Here is a 25,378-nt window from a genome sequence, read left to right as displayed (position 1 = left end):
CTCTGCCTGAGACACAACGCAAACAAACACAGGAGCCTGTCAGTATGGGGAGAGAGAGAAATATGGCCCAAAGGAGGGAGCAGATCAGGGTTCCAGAGGGAGAACTGAGTGATGAGGAGATAACCAACCTAATGAGGAGATAGCCAACCTAACAGACGTAGAATTCTAAACACTGGTGATAAAGATGCTCACAGGCTTGACAAATATACCTGAGTACAGTAAATGCATAAGAGAAGAAGTGAAGGCTATACTAAGTGAAACAAAGGAAAATCCACACAAAAGCAATGGTGAAAGGAAGAAAACCGGGGTTCAAATCGATGATGGGGAACATAAGGAAGGAAAAAACAGTCAACCAGTGCAGAATGAGGAAACAAGAATTGAAAGAAATGAGGAGAGGCTTGGGAACCTCTGGGACAACTCTAAATGTGCCACCATCCAAATCATAGAGATTCCAGAAGAGGAAGAGCAAGAAATTGGGAACTTATGTGAGAAAATAATGGAGGAAAACTTCCCAAATTTTGTGAAGGAAATGGACATACAAGTCCAGGAAGCATGGAGAGTCCCAGGCTAGCTAGATCCAAAGAGGACCACACCAAAAAACACACTATAATTAAAATATCAAAGGTTCAAGATAAAGAGAGAATCTTAAGAGCAACAAGAGAAAAGCAGAGAGTTACCTACAAAGAGGTTCCTATAAGACTATCAGCTGATTTCTCAAAAGAAACTTTGCAGGCAAGTAGGGGCTGGCAAGAAGTATTCAAGGTGATGAAGAGCAAGGACCCACAATCAAGATTACTCTATCCAGCAAAGCTATCATTTACAATGAAAGGACAGATAAAGTGCTTCCAAGACAAGGTAAAGCTAAAGGAGTTCATCATCACCAAGCCATTATTATATGAAATGTTCAAGGGACTTATTTAAGAAAAAGATCAAAACTATAAACATGAAAATGACAACAAACTCACAACTATCAACAACTGAATCTAAAAAATAAAAACAAAATCCAACTAAGCAAACCAGAATAGAAACAGAATCATAGGTATGGGGATCATTGGGAGGGTTATCAGCTGGGAGGGGGAAGGGGGAGAAATGGGGAAATGGTGCAGGGATTAAGAAGCTTAATTGGTTGGTACAATATAGACTAGGGGAAGTTAAGAACAATATAGGAAAGGGTGAAGCCAAAGAATTTATATATATGACCCATGGACATGAACTACTGTGCTGGAGTGGGTGGTGGGGGTCATTGCTGGAGGGAAGGGGGATACCAGGCAAACAGGGCAAAGGGAAAAAAATTGGGGCAACTGTAATAGCACAATCAATAAAATATACAAAAAATTTTCTATGATTAATAAATATTACTAAATGAAAGGTCCAACCTGGCTTTACTCCTTAATATTGCTTTTTTATATCTCCTTTACTAAAGCTAAAAAAATAATTGGGTATATTCCTGTATATGAAACTCTGCACTTTTTAATATGTGCCCGTGTGATTGCTAATACTACTTTCTCAGCCTGGAATGCCCTTTTCCCCATCTCAAATGTTTAAATCCTACCGATCTTTCAAGGCACCACTCAAATGCCACATTCTCCTTGAAATTGTATTTATAACTGTGGTGTAATTTAAAAATATATTATGTTTTTGTCCCCAGTTGCTAGCACAGAGCTTCAAAAAACCCTTAAAATTCCTGAGTGACAAGAGTGCCTTTGTTATGTTAATAGTGACTCAAGGTGACCCCTAGACAGTCTAAGGATAGGGACAGGTCACCGGAAAGACCAACCACTTGATTAAACAGATTGGAACTTTGACCTAATGAGACCTCTATTGAGGAGAGGGAAAGGATAGGAGGAACTCAATCACATGGTCAATCATTTAACCAATGATGGATATGTAAGAAAACACCAATAAAAAATTCTGGACAACAAAGCTCAGTGTGGCATCCTGGTTGATGAACACACTGATGTGCTGGGGAGGATAATGTACATGGATTTTGCAAGAAAGAGCAAAAGCTCTATGTTCATCTTCGTTCCGCCTCTCCCACCCTGCCCCAGGTCACAGTCTATTCATTGCTTCCACGTGGCTATTTCTAGGTTATAACTTTTATAATAAAACTACAATTTTCAGCATAGCATTTTTAGTGAGTTCTCTCAAATCTTAGCAAATTGTCAAATTTGAGGGGGCTGTGGGAATGCTCAAATTATTGCTAAGTAGGTCAGACATACAGGTGGACCCTGAGACTTATGCCTGGCATATGAAATAAAGCAGTCCTGTGGAGGATTTTGCCCTTAACCTGTGGGTTTATGCTAAATCCAGTTAGTGTCAGGATTGAATCAAATTAAAGGATACCCAGTTGGTGTCAAAAAATTATTGTCTGAACAACGACCTCACTACCACACCACGTTCTATTCCAAAAATCACTAAAAATAACTTCATTCCTATGCCTATAAGCTTCCATAGGAATTTATCTTAATTCTCTTAATAATATTCCTATTGCTATATGACACCCACAAACACAAGCAACTTACAGGCAAGATGTGTGTATTCAGTTAACCATTCATTCAATAAATATGGAAATAAAGTTCCCATTCTAGTCATGATGAATTTAAAAGCACATTCCTCCTGAAGGTTTCCATTAATTACAATTTAGAACAATTGACATAATACGTAAAGCAAGTACTGAAAGACTCTGAAATGTGAACAGAAGAATGCAGAACAAGTAGACTTCAGGAATAAAGTGATGACCGGTAATCAGTTCCTTGGGGTTTATTTTTGCCTTCTATATGTACGAAATAAACGCTAGAGGAGACTGCAACCCAGAAGTGCCACAGGGTAGAGAAAATAAAATAAAATAAAAAGGCCCAGGGAAACATTGCTACTTTCTAGCCAGCAGAGGTTATATAAGATGAGATGAGGGAGGACATTAACTTTTTTTTTACTTGACACCAAAAGCTAAAGCAACAAAAGCAAAATGAACAAGGGACTACATCAAACTAAAAAAAACTTCTTCAGAGCAAACAAAACAATAGAATAAAAAGGCAACCTACAGAATGGAAGAAAATATTTGCAAAGCATGTATCTGATAGGGGTTAATATTCAAAATATACAAAAAAAAAAAAAAAAGAACTCATACAATAGCCAAAAAAAGAAAAAAAAATCTATTAAAAAATGGTCAGAAGACCTCAATAAATATTTTTCCAAAGAAGACACACAGGTAAATAACAGGTACATAGAAAGGTACTCAACATCACTAACTATTAGGGAAATGCAAACCAAAACCACAGTGAACTTATTACCTTACTCTTGTCAGAATGGCTATTATCAAAGAGAGAAGAAATAACAAGTGTCAACAAGAATGTAGAGAAAGGGAAATTTTGTGCACTGTTGGGGATGTAAATTGGTACAGTCATATGAAAAATAATGATGTTTCCTCAAAAAATTATAACTACAATGACCATATGATCCACTGATTCCACTTCTGGGTATTTATCTGAAAGAAACAAAAACACTAACTTGAAAAGATATATGCATCTCATACTCACTGCACATTATTTACTATAGCAAAGACATGGAAACAATGTGTCTATCAGTGAGCGAATGGATAACAAAAACGTGGCAGGCACATACATACATGCAAAATAGAATATTATTCAACCATGAAAAAGAAGGAAATCCTGCCACTTGCATCAAAATTAATGGACACTAGGGCATCATGAAATAAGTCAGACAGAGAAAGACAAATACCATACGATATCAACTATATGTGAAATCTTAAAAACACACACACACACAAAAAAAACAATACAAACCAAACTCACAGACATCAGTGCTTGCCAAAAGCAGAAGTGAGGTAGGAAATGGAGGAAATGGGTAAAGGTGGTCAAAAGATACTAACTTCCAGTTATAAAATAAGTCATGGAGATGTAATGAACAGAAAGAATACTGCCTATAGTTAATAATACCTTTTGTATGTTTGAAAGTTTAAAAGTTCTCATCACAAGAAAAATTGATACTATGTGTAACGATTAATGTTAACTACACTTATTGTGGTGATCATTTTGCAATATATACAAATATTGAATCATTATGATGCACACCTGAAACTAAATAATGATACGTCAACTATACCCAATTTTTAAAAAATCCAATGTTAAAAATAAAACAATTTAATCCTCTAAATGTAATGATTATAAGTTTCTTTTGTGAATTATTGCTTAATAGCAAAGGTTTTCAAAAACTAAGTAATAAAATTTGATGCAGTTATAAAATAAGATGAGAAGAGGGGTCCATGCAGAACTCCAATGCCAAAGAGGAGCTGAGACCCTCTTCCTTCCAGCTGGACAATTGGCAATGCTGGCAATAAGCAAATGCCGGGAGAAATGCAGTGCCCTCACTTTCTGATCGCATGCTGCTGCTGGGGAGACTGTGGGAAGAAGCTTTGTGAACTATTCCAGGCTTTGACACCAGGCAAAATTGAGAAAAAAGGGAGTGCCATTCCCACTCTCCACTACAATGGCTCCTGCAAATATAGTAGGATGCTTCATCCATGTTTCACATCCTATACTATGTGATCCCAAATACAGAGTCGAGAGAATTAGAGGCAAGTATGAAGTCCTGAGATCACCACCCAAATGGCCCACAAACAAATCTGACCAGAAACTATAAAGCAAAAATACTAAGAAGTGAACTATGGTACAGAATGCCACTCAAAGTTCAGAATGGACTCAGGGCAGTATACAGGAGAGGCAAATCACCCTCAAATGGTTGCATGGATGACAACAGTCATTCATGCAAAATAATCATCAGTTTTAGTCCAATGTTAACATGGCAACGCTGCATGCGCTCAGATTAATAATCTTTGAAAGACGTTGCATCACCTCAGTTCCAGCCAAGCGTCTAAACCGTGCAGTTTACCTGGAATTCTCCAACAGATAGAGTTGGATGATACACATCATCCATGCGACCTCTCACACTCCATTTGGAAGTGCAACCACTGCAGGGTTAAAGCATGGCAGGATGTGCTTTTGAGTAAAAGTGTGTTGACAAGGACAACTGCAAAAATGGCAAAATAGAATCTACTGGTGCCACCCCTGCTCATAACACTAAAGACCATTGCAGTACCAGTCAGACTTACACTGGAATTTGGGAAGATAGTAAACCATTTAACCTGGAGAAGGGCCACTAAGCACAGGAGGAAAGTTTTGCAGTGCTTTAGTTTATACTAACCACACCTTCCACCTGCACAAAATGGCATTTCATTTTCTCAGTGGGAGAACTTTGTTATAACCACAGCAAAGAGGATCTTGTTCCTAATTGAATTGTGCTTGTTTTGATCTCTCTGTGGAGTCCTTAAGGACTAACGAAGGGAGAGTGATTATTTTTCACCTAATTCATAACTTCCTTGGAGTAAAGACATAACTATGCAGAGGACATTTCTTAAAGACTTTGAGAGTCAAATGAACAACCCACTTGTTGCCTGTGGCAAAACAATAGTTAAGACAAACAACAGACATGCCAAAAGCGAAGGAAGAAAAAAATGCAGAGTGAGAATGTTTAGAGAATAAGGATTTTGAAAAGAGCCCCTGTATATCAAGAAACTAGAAAGCCACATGAATGTCCAGGGCAGGATTCATGATCAGAAAAGACTTGAAAAGACAATAGCTTTCACCTATGGGTGATCTTTAGGCTAAAGACTGGCAGGGAGTAAAAGTTAAGGCAATGTTGTGAAAGGCCCTACTAAGTGTTGAAGTAGTGCCTCAACACAAAGCCAAAATAAACCTGGAGATAATATGTTTTTCTTTTATTTTGTTTTTGTACATCAAATTCAAAATGTCCTGTGTTCAACAACAACCGAGAAAACTAAGCATACAAGATAGAAAGATATTAACAGAAACTGACCTCAAGGAAAACACAGAGAAAGATGATACAAGACAAAGATGTTAAATCAACATATCCTAGGATCCGGAAGATGACGGAGGACTGAGGGGAGGCTGTGCTTTCAGGCTCCCGAGACCCATCTGCAGTTTGGACTAATTGCAGACAGAACATCTCGGTGAGCAGCTGGACACTGGCAGGAGTGGAGCCTTGGCACTGCTGGATTAGAGAAAATCCATCTGGGAACAACTTGTTTAGTGAGGATAGGGGAGGAAAAGGGGACGAAACGGGATTCCTGACTGGGGCGGCTGCCCGAGCTGCGGCTGGAAGTACACAAAGGCTTTTTGGTGACCACAGGCTTCCCCAGAGAGGAGTCGGGAGGAGAGCGGATCTCTGCCCGCTGGCAGAGATGGGACTCCACCAGGTGGCACTGGCGCTGAAGGACAGGAGACAGCGTGCTGCCGGGCAAGTGAGAACATAATTTATCTTTATATTTTTCTCTTGTGGACTGCGGAGAGAGGGGGAAAGTTTGGGGGTGGTAGGATGTTCTTGAGGAACACAGAAGCAGAAGTGCGCTCATCCACCCCCCAACCCTCCCCTTGGGTTGCGTGTCTGCACATAGGGAAGTGCACTCATTCACAGGCCCAGGTGCGCGGGGCGCACGTCCAGGTGCCCCTCTGACACACAACAACAGACATAAGATCAGCGCCCCAATGGGCGCAGGGAGGGCCCACTGGACATGCAAAGGACCGTGCACAGACACCCCTGGCCAGCTCCGAGAACGCCAGGCCGGAACACAGACCACTAGCTCAAGCTCTGCTCGTGCACACCCAGATGGGTGAGGGAAGGCAGTCGGCTGTGGCACAGGAACAGCGGGCGGCAGCGACTCACAGACGCTCACTTCCACTGAGCACAAGTGTCCGGGGCCCCGCCCTAAGAGGCGAGAGACCAACTCCCAGAGCAAGGCTCCGCAGGACTGAGGCGAGCTCTCAGGCCTCCTTGCGCGCGCATGGGCATGCGCACAAAGGCACCTCAGCTAGCTCCAACAGGCGCCAAAGGAACGCGCTGTGCCAGCAACAACGGGCGCACACCGCTGCTGCAAGGAATAGGAACCTCTGCCCTGCCTCATTAGACCAGCTGTGGACGCAGAAAAAGAAGACGACACACAAAGGCTGAACTGAGTAAAAACATTTCTTTTTTTTTTTTTTCCTTTTCTTCCTTAAAGGGGAAGGGAAGAAAGAAAAAGGGGGGTAAAAAAAACTATTTCTCTAATTTGTTTCATTACAATCTCTCCTTCTCATCCTTCCTCTTTAATTGTTGTTTATTTGTCTGTGGATCTAGTTTAGCGTCCCTTTCACTCTAAATAAATAGAATATAACTACTATATAAATCCAATTCAATACAATCACACTTTCCTACTATATTCTGCATTCTTTCCCCCTTTTCTTCTATAGTTATTAACATACAATGTAAATATTACCTACTGTCTTGTACAGTCTCAACTATTATTAATCTATCATCCCCTCTCTAAAAATCATATTTTTCCTCCCTAAAAACAACTCCTATCTATTCTTCCTATAGTGTAAAAGCTCTAATCTCTCTACATTTATATTAATACTGGCTCGCTGGCTGAAGACAGCAGGATAGAGGGTGGAGGATATCTTTGAGGGTGCAGGTCTCCTGTCTGGGCTATGTGTTTATGTTTTTAACAGAATCTCCACAAAAGAACTCAAGACAAAGTGGATAGAGTGACTCTCAATCAACTAGCCAGAAGGAAGATCCTAACAAAGAGCATCTGAAATATAACCAGACAGCAGAAACAAACGACATAAAGGGTACCCCAAGAACATCATGCTCAGGAGATCAAAGAGACTGCACCACTGAAACCCCCAGACCTACCATAAAGAATCTCACACCACAAAGCTGGGAAGTCAAAACAGACCATCACCCCCCAAAAATAAAATGAATAAAAACAAACAAGAAGAATCCAACATGGTAAGACGCAGAAACAACCTCTCAATGAAAAGAAAAGAGGAATCCCCAGAAAGAGAGGTAGATGGAATAGACATAGCCCAAATGTCAGACACGGAATTCAAAACAACGGTGGTAAAGAAGATCAATATACTCGACATCCTTATAATCAACTATGACAACCTCCAAGGAAGTTACCAGCAGCTCCAAGAAAATTACAGGGAACTTGCAGAGAACTACACCAGCATAAAAAAACACATAGAAACTATTAACAAGAACCAGGAAGAAATGAAGAATTCAATCTCTGAAATGAAAAACACAGTAGAATCAGTCAAAAGCAGACTAAATGAAGCAGAGGATCAGATTAGTGAATTAGAAGATAACGTAGAAAAAAATTACCAGACGATACAGCAAAATGAAAAAAGATTGAAAAAGTATGAAGAAGAAGCAAGGGAATTACAGGATACCATAAGAAAAAACAATATCAGAGTCATTGGAATCAAAGAGGGTTCAGAAGAACAAGGAATAGATAAGCTGATAGGAGAAATAGTGATAGAAAATTTTCCCAACCTGATGAGACAAAAGGTTATGCAAGCCAGGAAGCACAGAGAGTTCCAATGAAGAGGAACCCCCCAAAACCCACTCCAAGGCACATCATAATTAAAATGGCAACATTCCAAGACAAAGAGAGAATCCTAAAAGCAGCAAGAGAAAACAGCAAATAACATACAAGGGAGCTCCAATAAGGCTATCGACCGATTTCTCAAGAGAAACATTACAAGCCAGAAGGGAATGGTCAAAAATATTTCAGGCAATGAAAAACAAAGGCCTACAACCAAAAATACTCTACCCAGCAACGCTCTCATTCAAAATGGAAGGTGAAATAAGGAGTTTCTCAGGCAAAGGAAGACTAAAAGAATACATCTCCACAAAACCAGCATTGCAAGAGATGCTAAAGGGAATGTTCTAAGAAAAAAGAAGAGGAAAAAGAAAAAAAAAAACAGCAGAGGAACAGAGGTACAAAGGGAGATGAATAAATACACGTCAATAATAACCTTAAATGTAAATGGTTTAAATGCTCCAATTAAAAGACGTAGGGTAACGGAATGGATAAGAAAACAGGACCCACATATTGCTGTCTACAAGAAACACACCTCAAAACAAAAATTTACATAGATTGAAAGTAAAGGGATATAAAAAAATATTCCAAGCAAACGGACCTGAAAAAAAACCTACGGTAGCAGTCCTCATATCAGACAAAATGGATTTCAAAGCAAGGGCAATAAAAAGAGACAAAGAAAGACATTTCACAATATTTAAAGGAACAATCCATCAAGAAGATATAACACTGATAAACATATATGCACCCAACATAGGAGCAACCAAATACATAAAGAAAATACTAGAAGACCACAAGAAAGACATTAACAACAACACACTCATAGTAGGGGACTTCAACACTCCATTATCAACAATAGACAGATCATCCAAGCAAAGAAACACCAAGAATATACAGGCATTGAACGACACACTAAACCACATGGATTTAACTGATATATATAGAACTTTTCACCCCAAAGAAGCAAAATATACATTCTTTTCAAATGCACATGGGACATTTTCAAAGACAGACCACATGACAGGACACAAAACAAGCCTCAACAAATTCAAGAAAATTGAAATCATATCAAGCATCTTTTCAGACCACAATGCCTTGAAACTAAAAATCAACCTCAGAGAAAAAAAATCAAAGACACCCAAACTCATGGAGAATGAATAACATGCTATTAAATAATGAATGGGTTAACAATGACATCAAGGAAGAAATCATAAAATTTCTGGAAACTAATGATAATGAAGAAATAACAACCCAAAACCTATGGGATACAGTGAAAGAAGTCCTAAGAGGAAAGTTCATAGCAATACAGGCCTACCTAAAAAAGCTAGAAGAATCTCTAATAAAAAATTTAACCCTACAGCTACAAGAACTAGAGGAAGAACAACAAGCAAAGCCCAGATCAAGAAGATGGAAGGCAATCATTAAGATCAGAGCAAAATTGAATTACATAAAGACTAAACTAACAATTCAAAAGATCAACATAAGTAGGAGCTGGTTCTTTGAAAGGATAAACAAAATTAACAAACCTTTAACCACGGTCGTCAAGAAAAAAAGAGAAAGGACCAAAACAAATAAAGTCAGAAAAAAAAGAGGAGAAATCACAACCAATACCACAGAAATACAAAGAATTGTAAGAAATTATTACGAAAAACTGTATGGCAAGAAATTTGACAACCTAGAGAAAATGGACAAATTCCTGGAAACATATAGTCTTCCAAAACTGAATCAAGAAGAAGCAGAAAGCCTTAATAGACCAATAACAAAGAGTGAAATTGAAGCAGTAATCAAAACACTCCCAGAACACAAAAGCCCTGGACCAGATGTCTTCACAGGTGAATTCTACAAAACATTTTGGAAACAACTATCTCCTATCCTCCTCAGACTATTCCAAAAGATACAAGAAGAGGGAATACTCCCAAACTCGTTCTATGAAGCCAGTATAACCCTAATTCCAAAACCAGGTCAAGACACAACAAAGAAAGAAAACTACAGACCAATATCGCTGAAGAACATAGATGCTAAAATCCTCAACAAAATATTGGCAAACCGGATCCAGCAACATATTAGAAAGATCATACACCACGATCAAGTAGGTTTCATTCCAGGGATGCAAGGATGGTTTAATGTTCGCAAATCAATAAACGTAATACACCACATAAACAAAATGAAAGACAAAAATCACATGATTCATCAATACATGCAGAAAAAACATTTGATAAAGTAAAACACTCATTTATGATTAAAACTCTCAGCAAAATGGGAATAGAAGGAGCATACCTCAACATAGTAAAGGCCATATACGAGAAACCTGAAGCCAACATCATAATCAATGGGCCAAAGCTGAGAGCATTACCCCTGAGGTCAGGAACAAGACAAGGATGTCCGTTCTCTCCACTCCTATTCAACATAGTCTTGGAAGTTCTAGCCATAGCAGTCAGACAAGAAAGAGAAATAAAAGGCATCCAAATTGGAAAAGAGGAAGTAAAACTGTCATTATTTGCAGATGACATGATAGTGTACATAGAAAACCCTATAGACTCCACAAAAAAAACTACTCGCCCTAATAAGTGAATTTGGCAAAATAGCAGGGTACAAAGTCAATATTCAGAAATCGAAGGCATTTCTGTACACCAACAATAAAATCTTGGAGATAGAAACTAAAAGAAAAATCCCATTGACCATAGCAACAAGAAAAATAAAAGTACCTAGGAATAAACTTAACCAAGGAGGTAAAAGACCTGTACTTAGAAAACTATGTAACACTGAAGAAAGAAGTTAAGGAAGATACAAATAAATGGAAGAATATACCATGCTCATGGATGGGAAGAATCAACATCACTAAAATGTCCATACTACCCAAAGCAATTTATAGATTCAGTGCAATCCCTAATACCAATGCCATATTTCACAGACCTAGAACAAATACTTCAAAAATTTATATGGAACAAAAAGAGCCCAAATAGGCACAGCAATTTTGAGGAAGAAGAACACAGTAGGAGGAATCACAATACCTGATATCAAACTATACTACAAGGCCACGATAATCAAAACAGTCTGGTACTGGCATAAGAACAGACATATAGATCAATGGAACAGAATAGAGAGCCCAGACATAAACCCAGGTCTATATGGTCAACTAATATTTGACAAAGGGGGAAGGAACATCAAATGGAGTGAGAAGAGCCTCTTCAACAAATGATGTTGGGAGAACTGACAGGGACATGCAAAAAAAATGAAACTAGACCACTAACTTACACCATACACCCAAATAAACTGAAAATGGATCAAAGACTTAAATGTAAGTCGTGGCACCATAAAAGTCCTAGAGGAAAAAATAGGCAGGAAAACTTCAGATATCCCACGTAGCAACATTTTCACTGATATATCTCCTAAGGAAAGGGAAATAAAAAAATAACAATATACAAATGGGACTACATGAAAATAAAAAGTTTCTGCTCAGCTAAAAAAAACATCAGCAATATGAAAAGTAAACCAACCATATGGGGAAATATATTTGCCAATGATATCTCAGACAAGTGATTGATCTCCAAAATATATAAAGGACTCATACGACTCAACACCAAGAAGACAGACAACTTAATTAAAAAATGGGCAAAGGACCTGAACAAACACTTCTCCAAAGAGGACAAACAGAGGGTCCATAGACATATGAAAGAATGCTCAACATCACTAGCCATCAGAGAGATGCAAATAAAAACCACAATGAGATACCACCTCACACCAGTCAGAATGGCCATCATCAATAAATCAATAAACAACTTGTGCTGGATAGGATGTGGAGAAATTGCTGGTGGGAATGCAGACTGGTGCAGCCACTATGGAAAAGAGCTTGAAATTTCCTCAAAAATCTAAAAATGGAACTGCCTTTTGAACCAGCAATTCCATTACTAGGGTTATATCTGAAAAATCCTGAAACACCAATTCAAAAGAACCTACACACCCCCATGTTCATAGCAGCACTGTTTACAATAGCCAAGTGTTGGAAACAACCTAAGTGCCCATCTGTAGATGAGTGGATCAAAAAACTGTGGTACATTTACACAATGGAGTACTATGTAGCAGAAAGAAAGAAGGAACTTCTACCATATGCAAAAACATGGATGGAAGTATAGAGAATTATGCTTAGCGAAATAAGCCAGGCAACGAAAGAAAAATACCTTATGCTGTCACCTACTACAGGATATTAATGAACAACACAAACAAATGAGCAAAATTGAACCAGAGGGCATAAGCCTATGATCTCATTACCTGAGTGATTGTCCTTAGGTATAGGCCTCACTTAATCCTGTCTGCAGCGCTGCCTCCTGAGACTCAATGGTTTGGCAGAACTAAGTGGCTGGGTTGGTGAAGTATGGGGTGGTCTGTGGGCTTCACTTTAAAACTGGTTTCTCTTTTCTACCTAATGGCTTGGACAGAAAGAGCCCAGAGGTCTGAGAAGGGGGAAAACCTAAAATATTTCCTTCAGTCCAAACTAAGTATAGTGGGCAAAAGGGTTTTGGACAGGTGAGATATGCCTGGCACATTTTCCTCCAAAGAAGCCCTTTTTTTCCCTAATGTGGGACATTGAAAAATTAATCCCTGCCTTTTGTTATCTAATGGTTATGGACTGAATGATGTCTGTTGCCTCCAGAATACGACAAGGATGCCAGCCTATTAAACCGAGCACGCCATTGTCCGGGGACAGTCAACTGACCTGAAGTCTGCACGATCCTTCCCCATGTGGGAAGGCCACCATCCCCTCCACAAACGCACTCTTATTACGGATTTATGGACCCAAGGGTAGGTAGGACAACGAACATGCCCAGCTTGAAGCAGCTAGAGGAGCTTGAGACCTTCGCCCATTGTCCTTTATAAGATTATAAAGGGTCTTAAGTCTGAGAGGGAGGGATTATTATTTTTTATTGTTAAAGTAATTAATTAATCATTTATTTATTAAAAAAAAGAATATATGAAAGGGTGTAGCGGGAGAGCTTGTATGTACTACCCATGGGCATGGACTTGGGGAGGCGGGATCGCTGCGGGAGGGGGGTGCTGGGTGGAGGGGAGCAAAGGGGAAAAAATTGGAACTATTTTAACAATATAATCAATAAAATATACTTAAAAAAAGAAAAAAAAACTCTGCACGAGATATGATGCACAAGCGGGCGTGATGGCATGATGAAGCTGCCAATCACCAGTTGCCCATAGTTGCAGCCTTCTGAATCATCATAATACTTTCTGCGGAGGATTGTTTAAGCTTAATGCAAAATTTGATGCATATCCATTGCTCACTTTGAATGCAACAGCCACACAGTACATATGCTCACTCAATGGCATCTACTGCCCCCATTGACTAGTATAGTCAATGAAGTCTCATTGTTCATGCATGTGTATTTCAGTCCATTCTCCTTGGCAGCCAGGTTTCATCGACATCCCGCAAACAGTTCTCATTATATTAACAAAGGTTGGGCTGTTCCCGGACAGGCCTCATATAAGGGAATATCTCTATTCTTAGAAATGCATACCAATGCATTTAAGAGAACACAGTAATGATATATGCAATGTTATTCAATAAGTTTCATAAGGAATAACTACAGGTATTATAAAAATTTGGGTAAATATAACAAATTAGCAGCCTTTTCTTAAGTTAAAAAGTGTAACACTATCTGATTAGGAGTTCAGTGTATACACATCAATGTAATTCTTATGAAAACTATAACATGAAGCAGGGAGAGAAAGGGATCTACAGTTATAAGGCAAGATTGTACTTGCAGTGGTAAAGTACTTAATCCAAGAAACTGTTAAAAATTAGGTTATGTATGTTGTAATCCCTCTAGCAGCCAATTAAAAAGACCAAAGACCAACAGATGTGGCCAAAAAGAGATAAATTAAAATGGAATACTAAAAAACATTTAATCCAAAAGAAAGACAGAAATGGGAACAGAGTGACAAAAGACAAAAAGAGACCCCAAGAAAAGAATGAAGAAAATACATAAGCAGATATTTTAGAGGGAACACTTGAGATTAAGTGTTAAAACATACTCCAATATCTATTACATATACCGTTTTACAATCTGAATGAACAAACTACTCTCCAAAGAATAGAGGCCTATAATGATCAACAGTTACTTCACTGAAGTTTACAGCTGAAAGTGACATAATATTTTAATTTCTATCAAACAAGGTAGCCACATTAAGCACTTGATCATGTGGAGATAAGAGTGAACAGAGAAAAATAATCTTAAAAACGACAATAGCCAAAGTTTAAACACAAACACACTACAGGCACTCAGCGATAAGGAAAGAGAATGAGACAGTCTGTTACATAAATTTTTTAGAAGTACTTTATTTAAAAGTGGACTAAGTCAGCCCTGGCCAGGTGGCTCAGTTAGTTGAAGTGTCATTTTGTACACCAAGGGGCTGCGAGTGTGACTCCTAGGAAGAGATCGATGTTTCTCTCTCTTCCTTCCTCTCTCTAAAATCAATAAATATACCCTCAGGTGAGAATTTTTTTTTAAAGTAAGTCATTAAAAAAAGTGGACTCAGTCACATTCCTTCAATCCCATTCACATCTCCATAAAGGGTACTCTATTACAGTATATATACCTTCCCATTATAGAAAGTAATGTGGGTACCTTATGGCTGTAAAGAGTAATTGTAATTTATTTATTTTTCCCAAGCACAGTCTAAACTTTACTAATGCAAAACAGATGTTATGGATTTCTTTCACAAAATGTTGGCAGTGACACATTTCAACTTCAACTAGTCAGAAACATAAAATAACGCCAAATGTCTCTTTCTTAATAATAAAGCAAAACAGAACTTTAAAATAAAACTATTAAATTTTTATTTCAAAAACAAGTTCCTAGCAATATTAGGTCTAAATCAAGGTGAATATCAAAAGTTAACTTACTAAAATATTATCAGACACTTTCATGCATTGCTGGTGAAAAAGGACTGTAAAATGGTATGGCTGCTCTGGTAAAGTTTGCAGTTTATTATAAACCTAAACATAACCTTATCATATCACCCAGCAATCCTACTTTTGGTTATCTTCCCTAGAGAAAGAAAACTTACACACACAAAAAAGCTTTTAGGACTTCCGACCAAGATGGAGGCATAGGAAGACACACTGTGTCTCCCTCCACAACTAAGAAGGAATACAACTACCTCAAAACTAGAGACAACCAGAAGTTCCAGAAAATCTAGCTGCATGGAAGCCCAACAAACAAAGATATAAAGGAGAAATACTCATCCAGACAAGTAGGAGGGGCGGAGCTGGGGCAGAGAGAATGTGGTATGGTGGCGGCAACAGCGGCAGCAGCAGCAGTGGCAGCGGGCCGGCGGAAAGCACAGTTACATGTTTTGAATAGGGTGGGACACCTGGGAGTGCTCCCAGCACCAGACCAGACCACACAGCTCACAGTTTCAGCACCAGGAAAAATACAGTAAAACCTCATTACTTCTAACTCTGCAAACCAGTAGGGGCTGGAGCGGAAGAAGAAACTGCTGGTCTTTCAGCAGAGTCCACTTGTTTAAAGGGCCTCCATGTCCCTAGAAAATCCAGACCCACACACCCTGGGAACAATGGCCAAGACAATAGCTAGAGAGGCACCAGTTCCATACGAAAATGGGAGAAGTGTATGGAAAAGGGGCGAATGCTGAGCAAGCACTATTGTTCCCTCTCAGACCCCTCCCCACACACAGAGCCAAAACATGCTGAAACAGGTCGCCCTGTACTGACGAATATCTAATGCTCTGCCCCTTACAACGTAACAGGAGTGACAGCTCTACCTAAGACACAGGCAAAAAAACACAGGAGCCTGTCAATATGAGACAGAAAGGTATGGCCCAAGACAGGGAATGGATCAAGGTTCCAGTAAGAGAATTAAGTGACGAGGAGATAGCCAACCTAACAGACAAGGAGATAGCCAACCTAACAGATGTGGAGTTTAAAACACTGGTGATAAAGATGTTCACAGGCTTGACAGATATGTTTACGTATGACAAACACATAAGGGAAGAAGTGAAGGCTATGCTAAATGAAACAAAGGAAAACCTACACAAAATCAATGCTGAAGGGAAGAAAACCGAGGTTCAAATCAATGATTTGGAACATAAGGGAGAAAAAAAACAGTCAACCAGTACAGAATGAGGAAACAAAAATTTAAAAGAATGAGGAGAGGCTTAGGAACCTCGGGAACAATTTTAAACGTGCCAACATCCGAACCATAGAGGTGCCAGAAGGAGAACAGGAAGGGCAAGAAATTGAAAACTTATGTGAGAAAATAATGAAGGAAAACTTCCCAAATTTGGTGAAGGAAATAGACGTACAAGTCCAGGAAGCACAGAGAGTCCCAAACAAGCTAGACCCAAGGAAGGACCACACCAAGACACATCATCATTAAAATGCCAAAGGTGAAAGATAAAGAGAGAATCTTACAAGCAGCAAGAGAAAAGCAGAGAGTTACCTACAAAGGGGTTCCTATAAGACTATCAGTGGATTTCTCAAAAGAAACTTTGCAGGCAAGAAGAGACAGGCAAGTAGTATTCAATGTAATAAAAACCAAGTACCTACAACCAATACTCTATCCAGCAAAGCTATCATTGAGAATGGAAGGGCAGATGAAGTGCTTCTCAGACAAGGTAAAGCTAAAGGAGTTTATCAACATCAAGCCATTATTATATGAAATATCAAAGGGACTTACTTAAGAAAAAGAAGATCAAAACTAGGAACACTAAAATGACAATGAACTCACAACTATCAACAACTGAATCTAAAATATAAAAACAAAATCCAACTAAGCAAACCTGAATAGGAATAGAATCATAGGTATGGGGATCATTTGGAGGGTTATCAGCTGGGAGGGGGAAGGGGGAGAAATGGGGAAATGGTGCAGGGACTAAGAAGCATAATTGGATGGTACAAAATGGGCAGGGGAAAGTAAAAAATAATATAGGAAAAGGTGAAGCCAAAAAATTTATATGCACAACCCATGGACATGAACTAAGGGGGTGGGATTGCTGGAGGGAAGAGGGGTAATGGGCATAGGGGAGCAAAGGGAAAAGAAATTGGGACTACTGTAATAACATAATCAATAAAATATACTTAAAAAATGGCTAATGAATGTTTATAGCAGTCAAAATTGGTAATAATCCAAATGTTTTCCAATGGGTAAGTGCATAAACAACCTAGTCTCCATATAATGGAATATTACTTTGAAGTGAAAAGATGGATGAATTTCAAAGGTATTATGTTAAGTAAAGAAGCCGGTCTCAAAACATTACACTGTGATTTCACTTATTTGACATTTTGTAGAAGGCAAAACTCTAGTGATGAAGATCTGAACAGGTTTTGCCAGGCATTTAGAGTGAAGGGGAGGGTGTGACTATAAAGGTAGAATATGACAAGAAATTAATATAAAGGACCCATGGACATGAACAACAGGGTGGGGACTGACTGTGGGGGAAGGGAGAGTGGGCAGGACAGGGGAGAGCAACAGGGGACTGTTACAGACTGGGGTCCCCAAAATTCCCCAGAGCCTGTGGCTGGATGATGGGGGAAGGGGACAGCTTTTAAGATGCTTTTGCATATCTATGGCTGGTAGCTAGTGCCTTAGTAATGCAAATGGCTTTGGTTCTTCCAGGGCCCCAAGGGGATTCGAGGGGATTTGACCAAAGAATGGTGAGGAAAGAGCATACAGGGCCTGCACAAGGTACTGTGAATGGTCAGAACCTGTTACCTCGCCCACTGTGTCATAGGCTGTGGTCAGGGATTTAAACATAAGGTGGCAGCCATTTTGCAGAGTAGAGTGATCCACACAGTTTGCAAGGAGGTAGAAAGAGAGCACCATGCAGTTTTAGCAAGAAACAGAGGATCATGCAGCTTTGAAAGGGAAGAGAAGAGAACCATACGAGATCCAGTGCAACACGGCACATGTTTTGCTGGACTGTTATATGGAAGCTGATGACATCGTACCCCCGATCCTAAAGAAGAGAGCTGACAGATAAGGGATGGGGAACTTCTGGGCATGGTTTTGGCTTATAGCCTTTTGAGGAGCAAGGGAAGTGCTGGGTCCCGTGGGAGAATAGGGATCTGAGCTGAAGTGCTCACTGCCCTCCCCAGGTTCCAATATTGTAAATAAAGACCTGTTTTCCTCAACACTAGTTGTTGGATTTTACACAAGGCGCCACATGAAAGAACCGCCTTTCACTCTGTAACAGGACAACTATAATAGAACAACAATTAAAAATAAATTAAATAAATAAATAAATAAAAAGGGAAAACAGGAGATATTTTTGTGTTGATGGAATGGTTCAATATCTTTATTGTGGTGGTCAGTACAAAAAAAAATCCAATATGAGTAAAACGAAAAGGAAAAAAGGGGGGAAAAATGACAGAGCCTCAGGAACACATAGGACAATACCAAAAAGTTTTAATTTTTGTCATCAGAGACCCAGAACCAGAGGAGAAAGTGTTGCGCTATATATGTGTGTATATATATACATCTATGAAGAAATAATAAATGAAAAACCAACCAAATTTGTAAGTTTTGTAAGACATAAACTTACAAATTCAAGAGCTCAGATAACCACAGAGGTGATAAACACAAAGAAATCCATGCCTCAACAAATCATAGTGAAACTATTGAAAAAACCTTTTTTTAATCCTGAAATTAGTTCGAGAACAAGACATATTTCACATAGGGAAACCTAGATTCACAGAGAATAGATTTCTTACCAGAAACCACTGGAGTTCAGAAAGAAGTGAAATACTTTTTTTAAACACTGGAAGAAAAGATCTGTCAACCCAGAAATCAATATCCAGTTAAAATATCCTTCAGGAACAGAGGTTTAATAATGAGTCTCAGATGAAAGAAAACTAAAAGAATTTGTCTCAGTGAACCTACTCAAAAATACTAAAGAGAGTTCTTCAGATGAAAAGAAAATGATACTGGAGGGAAACCTGGAATACCAGAAATGAAGGAAGAACAATAAAAAGCGGTAAAAACCAGCATATTTACTGGACTATACCTCTCTTCTTAAGTTCCTTAAAATATGTAAAACAGCAGAATATAATAATTATAACATTATCTGGGGGTTGCAAGATGGCTGCAGAGTAGCTAGAAGCTCCGTCCACTTGCTCCCAGCCCCAGACAGGTCTTACAGAAAAACTGCAGAGCAATCAACTTGAAAATTCAATTGAGCATGTGTGCATGTCTGAGCATGTGCGTGGGCAAGTGTACTGGCATGTGTGTGAGAGTGCAAATGCCTGCCCATCTGTGAGGGCACTCTGGGGCGGGCAGCCCGGGCTCTCCCAGTGGAGCCGCTGCCAGCACTGCCACCCAGCCCAGCACTTCTGGTTATGCAGGTTTGAAGCAGGAGCCATTTTGTGGAATTTACAAAATACTCCTGGGGACTAAACCACTGGAATGGCTGTGCCTCGGCTCCGGACATTGCCTCTGTGACCTCCATGCCAGCTCAGGCTGCACACCCCATCGTCAAGGGGAACCAGGATCCAGGGACTTCGGGTATTTGGCAGGGTGGGGGCTGTCGCCTCCCCTGTCCCAGGAGCCGCTAGAACCTCAAACCAGGCAGAGTCTGACTGAGAATGCTGCAGACCGTCCAGGAGGAGCAGGGTGCACTGAGGGGTAGAAAGAGACAGCAGGATCAGCTGGCTACAGAGGCCTCCGCCGGAGCTCAACAGGAAGCTGAGACTCACTGGAGGGAGCAGCGCAAGCACCCCGCCACAGTCCCGTGTTACAGTTTTGCTGCTAGACTCTTCCCTTCCTTCCCCCACCACATCAGGGTGATAAGAGACCTGAAAGACGAGGATACACACAGGATATATTCTATTGATTGGGGAAAGAGCTAGGCATTGGTGTGAGACAAGCATCAATAGGTTGCCTCCTGTACAAGCCCATCTGGGGACACAACTGACACCAAAAAGCCCTCTCAAGGCAGAGGTGATCATGATAGGGGTTGAACTTGAGTCACCCAGATGGAGGAAAGTTCCCACAAATGAGCAGGCCAATAATAATCGTGATACAAATATAAAAGGAAAGTCCACATAACCCACAAAAAGGATATCCCTAGAGCATCCAGATCAAGAAAACATGGAGTCTGCACTCTGGGGGTTCTCTATGCTGGGGAGAGAGGAAAACTGCTGGAGACAAACTCATCCTCCCTCCCAACCCCCCTCCCCAAAAGGGGAAAAGCACAGGTTTTGAGTTTTCAGTTACCCACCAAGGACCCCAGCAAAGGGAGGGTGGCGCATACTGGAGTAATGCAAGGAAAGTCTGGAGTTGGAGACACTGGAGAGAGACTTGGTAAAGTGGCTATATGATTTTCAGCCCTGATATACCTGGGTTCCTCACCCACCACTTTTCTTGAGAAGAGCTAGCCTCTCCCAGAAAAAAATCAATCACCTTACCCTGTGTGATACCAATCACCCCACCCTCTGGAATTCCCCTCGCCACAACCTCTGAAATCCTGTTTGATCCACCCAGAAACATTTTTGTTCTGTTTTCAGTTTTGTTCTGTCTTGGTGTTCTGTTTTATTTTTCTTTCTTTTCTCCCATCCTGCATCTTAACCCTTGCTGAGAACACAACAGACTCGGGGGTTGTCAAAGGCTAGCAGTTAGGCACAGCCACTCCGTTCACTATCCTGGAAAACAGACTGGCGCTTCCTACTCACAGGAGAACCACAGAAACACCCTCCCAGGATCCCACATATCCAATATTGGGCTTTAGAAGCATACTAGGGGCCCCACCCTGCTGAGTACAGGGAAATACTCCCAGGTATATTCAGACTAATGTCCTGGGGGAGGGTGAATGCACCTACCATCTTCCCTGAAGTCTGAAACGCACCTGCCATGAGAGAACCGGAAAGCACAGCCCACTGTTTCCACCAGAAGCCCTCTCAGAAATAGTCAGGTGAGCAACTAGTCTAAGACTGACAGGCAACCAGCAGGCTGGCAGGCACAAGCGAATGCTGTGGTGACTTGGGATGTTTGTTGACAGCCCCCTGGATCCAGTGCTGTTAAAAGCCTGTTTGCAGAGCAGTTTGGCCTACCCTGGGAACAGCTATGCCCGGAGGAATCAGCCACAAAGTGTGGATCGCTTCTAGCTTCAAAAGGGTGGCTGAGGGCCAGACATGGACAGTACCTGATATTGTCTTACACCAGACTGAGACATCAGAGGAGTATCCAAAGGGAGAAACAAGAAGACAAGATCTAAACTCTGCTGAAACAAATCCACTTGTTTCCTTTTTCACTATTTTCACTATTTTTTTCTTTTTCATAGCTTTTTAATTATTTATCTATGATTTCCTTTCCTTTTATTTTTTGGTGCTCTAATTTTTTGTTCATATATCCTATTGTACTCATATCTTTGATTACTCCATTGTTACCTTCTCTTTTTTTATTATTTTCGTTAGTTTTTTTGTGTTTCTTTACTTTTCTTCCCATCTATTCTCATAACCACTTTTCTTTCCTTTGATCTTCTCATATTATTTTTTTTCCCCCATTTCTCTACTGTTCCATTTCTCTTTCCACTTCTGTTATTCTTTGCTCTCTTGTCGTTGGTATTGCTGTGGTGGTCTGCGGGGGGGTTGCTTGTTTGGGGGTGTTTTGCTTTGTTCTGTCAGAAACTATACAACTGTGTAAAACATGCAGTGGGAATTGAGCCTCTTAGGCAGCCAGCCAGAATGGAGATCCCACCAACAAACAGGCCAATAAATATAGGGCACAAATACAACAGAAGAGTCAGCATAACCTATAGAGGGGATATTCCCAGAGCATCCAGACGAGGAGTTCAAGGAGCTGCACAACTGTGTCCCAAAGGACTCCTAACACATAAGGCCACTCCACCAGACAGACAGCCAAAGCAAATCAATTCAATATACAGAAACAAAAACAAGGAGACAACTAAAATGGGGAGACAAAGAAACCCCCAAGTAAAGGAAAAGGAGGAATTTCCAGAAAAAGAGCTAACTGAAATTGCAGCAAGCAATATATCAGACACAGAGTTCAGAGTAATGGTTATAAGGATGCACAAGGAACTTTATGGGGGCTACAGGGAATTAATGGGAAGGAACTACATCAGCGTGAAAAAGTACATAGAAATCTTGAATAGGAAGAAGTTGGAAATGAAGAATGCAATATATGAAATAAAGAAAACACTAGAATGTCGCTGATTCAATTCCCAGTCAGGGCACATTACTAGGTTGCATTTCAGGTCCCCAGTTGGGGGCGCAAGTGAGAGGCAACCACACAGTGATGTTTCTCTCCCTCTCTTTCTCCTTTCCCCCTCTCTAAAAATAAAACAAACAAACAAACAAGTAAATAAAAACTTTTTTAAAAAAGAACACACTAGAAGGAATTAAAAAGAGACTAGATTAAGCAGAAGACTGAATCAGTAAGTTGGAAAACAACGTTTGAAAAAAAAGCCCAATCAGAGCAACAAAATGACAAAAGGAATGGGGGTGGTTTAAGGGAGCTTTGGGATAACATGAAACAAAACAATATCTGCATAATAAGAATACCAAAAGGAGAAGAAAGGAAGCAAGGGATAGAAAACTGTTTGAAAAAATAATGAGAGAAAAATTACCCTAACTTGGTGAGAAAAAAAAGTCACGCAAGTCCAGGAATCACCAAGATGAACCCAAAGAGGCAGAGTAAAAAGACACTCTACAATCAAAATGGAAAAATTTTAAAGACAAAGAGAGAAACATAAAAGGCAACAAGGGAGAAACAGCTTTTATTATGTAAGGGAACTCCTATAAGAATATCAGCTGATTACTCAATGGAAATCCTACAGCCTGAAGGGACTGGCACAAAATATTAAAAGTAATGAAAAGCAAGGACCTGTAACCAAGACTACTCTATCCAGCAAGGCTCTCATTTAAAATGGAAAGCGTAATAAAGACCTTCCCAGACAAAAGAAGGCTAAAAGAACACATCTCCACAAAGTCAGCATTGCAAAAGATGCTAAACAAACTGTTATAACAAGAAGAAATAGGGTGAAAGAAAGAGAGGGAAACAGGCATTAAGGGGGGAAAACGGCAAAGAACAAGTAGTTATCAATAATAACCTTAAATGCAAATAAATAAAATAATCCAATCAAAAGACATACAGTAGAAAACAATAAGAAAATATGACCTGCATAATGCTGGCTCCAAGAGAACCAACCTCAGAACAAAAAATTTACACAGGCAGAAAGTGAAGGGATGGAAAAAATATTCCATGCAAATGGACATGAATAAAAGGCTGGGGTAGCCCAGGCTGGTATGGCTTGGTGTATTGAGTGCCAATCTCTGAACCGAAAGGTTGCAGGTTCAACTCCCAGTCAAAGCATGTGCCTGGGTTGCAGGCCAGGTCCCCAGTTGGAAGCATGCGAGAGGCAACCAATTGATGTATCACACGCATACGGATGTTTCTCTCCCTCCTTTTCTCCGTCCCTTCCCCTTTCTCTAAAAGTAAATAAAACCTTAAAAAAAAAACCGAAAACGGGGGTAGAAATATTTATATGAGACAAAATAGACCTCGAACCAAAGGCCATAAAAAGACACAAATATAACTATGCAATACTTAAGAAAGAAGTCTAACAAGAGCATATAAATCTTACAAATATCTATGCAATGAATATAGAAGCACTTAAACATATAAAAAAAAAATACTAGAAGACTTTAAGAAAGAGATAGACAGCAATACAGTCATTGTAGGGGAGTTTAACACCCCACTGTCAACAACAAATCAATCTCCCAAAAAGAAATCATAAAAACATTACAGCATCGAATGACACTCTAGATTAAATGGACTTTGTGATATTTCCAGAATTCACCCAAAGAAGCAAAATGCACATTCTTCCCTAAGGCAAAAGGATGATTCTCAAAGATAGACCACATGGAAGAACACAAAACAAGACTTAACAAACTCAAGAAAATTGAAATCATATCAAGCATCTTCTCAGATCACAATGGCTTGAAACTAGAAACCAAACTCAATGAAAAAACTCAAAAATACAAACACATGAAGGCTGTATAACAAGTTATTAAATAATGAATGGGTTAACAACGAGATCAAGAAAGAAACAATTAATATCTGGAAACAACTGAAAATGAACACATGACAACGCAAGACCTACCAGACACAGTGAAGGCAGTTTTGAGAGGGAATTTCATAGCAATACAGGCCTACCTAAAAAGGATAGAAGAGTCTCAAATAAACAACCTAACCCTACATCTAAAAGAACTAGAGGAACAACAACAAAGCTCAGAGTGAGCAGAAGAAGGGAAATAATCAAGACCAAAACAGAATTAAATGACACAGAGACTAATAAAACAATGCAAAGAATCAGTGAATCCAGGAGGTTCATTGTTGAAAAGATAAACAAAATTGACAAATATTTAACCAGAATCAACAAGAAAAAAAAGGACCCATGAGTCCAGGAGGGAGACAATAGGAAGATTTCCTTGAAACAGCCAGAGGTGTGGGAGGACAAGAAGAAGCCCAGACTGTGGGAAGCTATATGAACTAAGTCTAGGTGGGGAACCCCTAGGCTGGCAAATATGGGATGGCAACCCGGCACCCTGGGCGCGTGCATCACGGCACGACTAAACAAAAAGAAGCAGAACTAAGCTGGGGAGAGGGGCCCATACAAGAGAGCTGCAGCGGAAACGCAGACTCAGTGGGGACCCCAGACAGGCAAGCAGTGTGCACAGGCGAACAGTGAGACACTGCCAGCCAGGGACAGATGCAGCCCGGTGCTGCGGATTGGAGCACAGAGACTTATTGGGAGGAGGAGCGAAGACAGGACCCAAGATGGGGCAGTGACTAGGGACATGCACACTGACTTGCCAGCAGAACAACGTTGCTAAAGTAGCATGAGGGTTGCTGGAGGGTGATGCAGGACAAGTGG

General features: G+C 40.0%; 1 protein-coding gene across 1 annotated transcript in view; it reads right to left on the bottom strand.

Annotated features, from left to right (window-relative positions):
- CENPP (centromere protein P) overlaps positions 1-25,378 on the bottom strand; it is a 384,243-nt gene that overhangs the window by 275,938 nt on the left and 82,927 nt on the right. The window lies entirely within an intron of this gene.

This window comes from Furipterus horrens, unplaced genomic scaffold, assembly GCF_987537825.1.
Source record: "Furipterus horrens unplaced genomic scaffold, mFurHor1.1.pri manual_scaffold_4, whole genome shotgun sequence".
In the NCBI taxonomy this organism is placed as follows: Eukaryota; Metazoa; Chordata; class Mammalia; order Chiroptera; family Furipteridae; genus Furipterus; species Furipterus horrens.
Note: the sequence above shows the minus strand (reverse complement) of the source record. Positions and strands in the feature narration are given on the sequence as shown.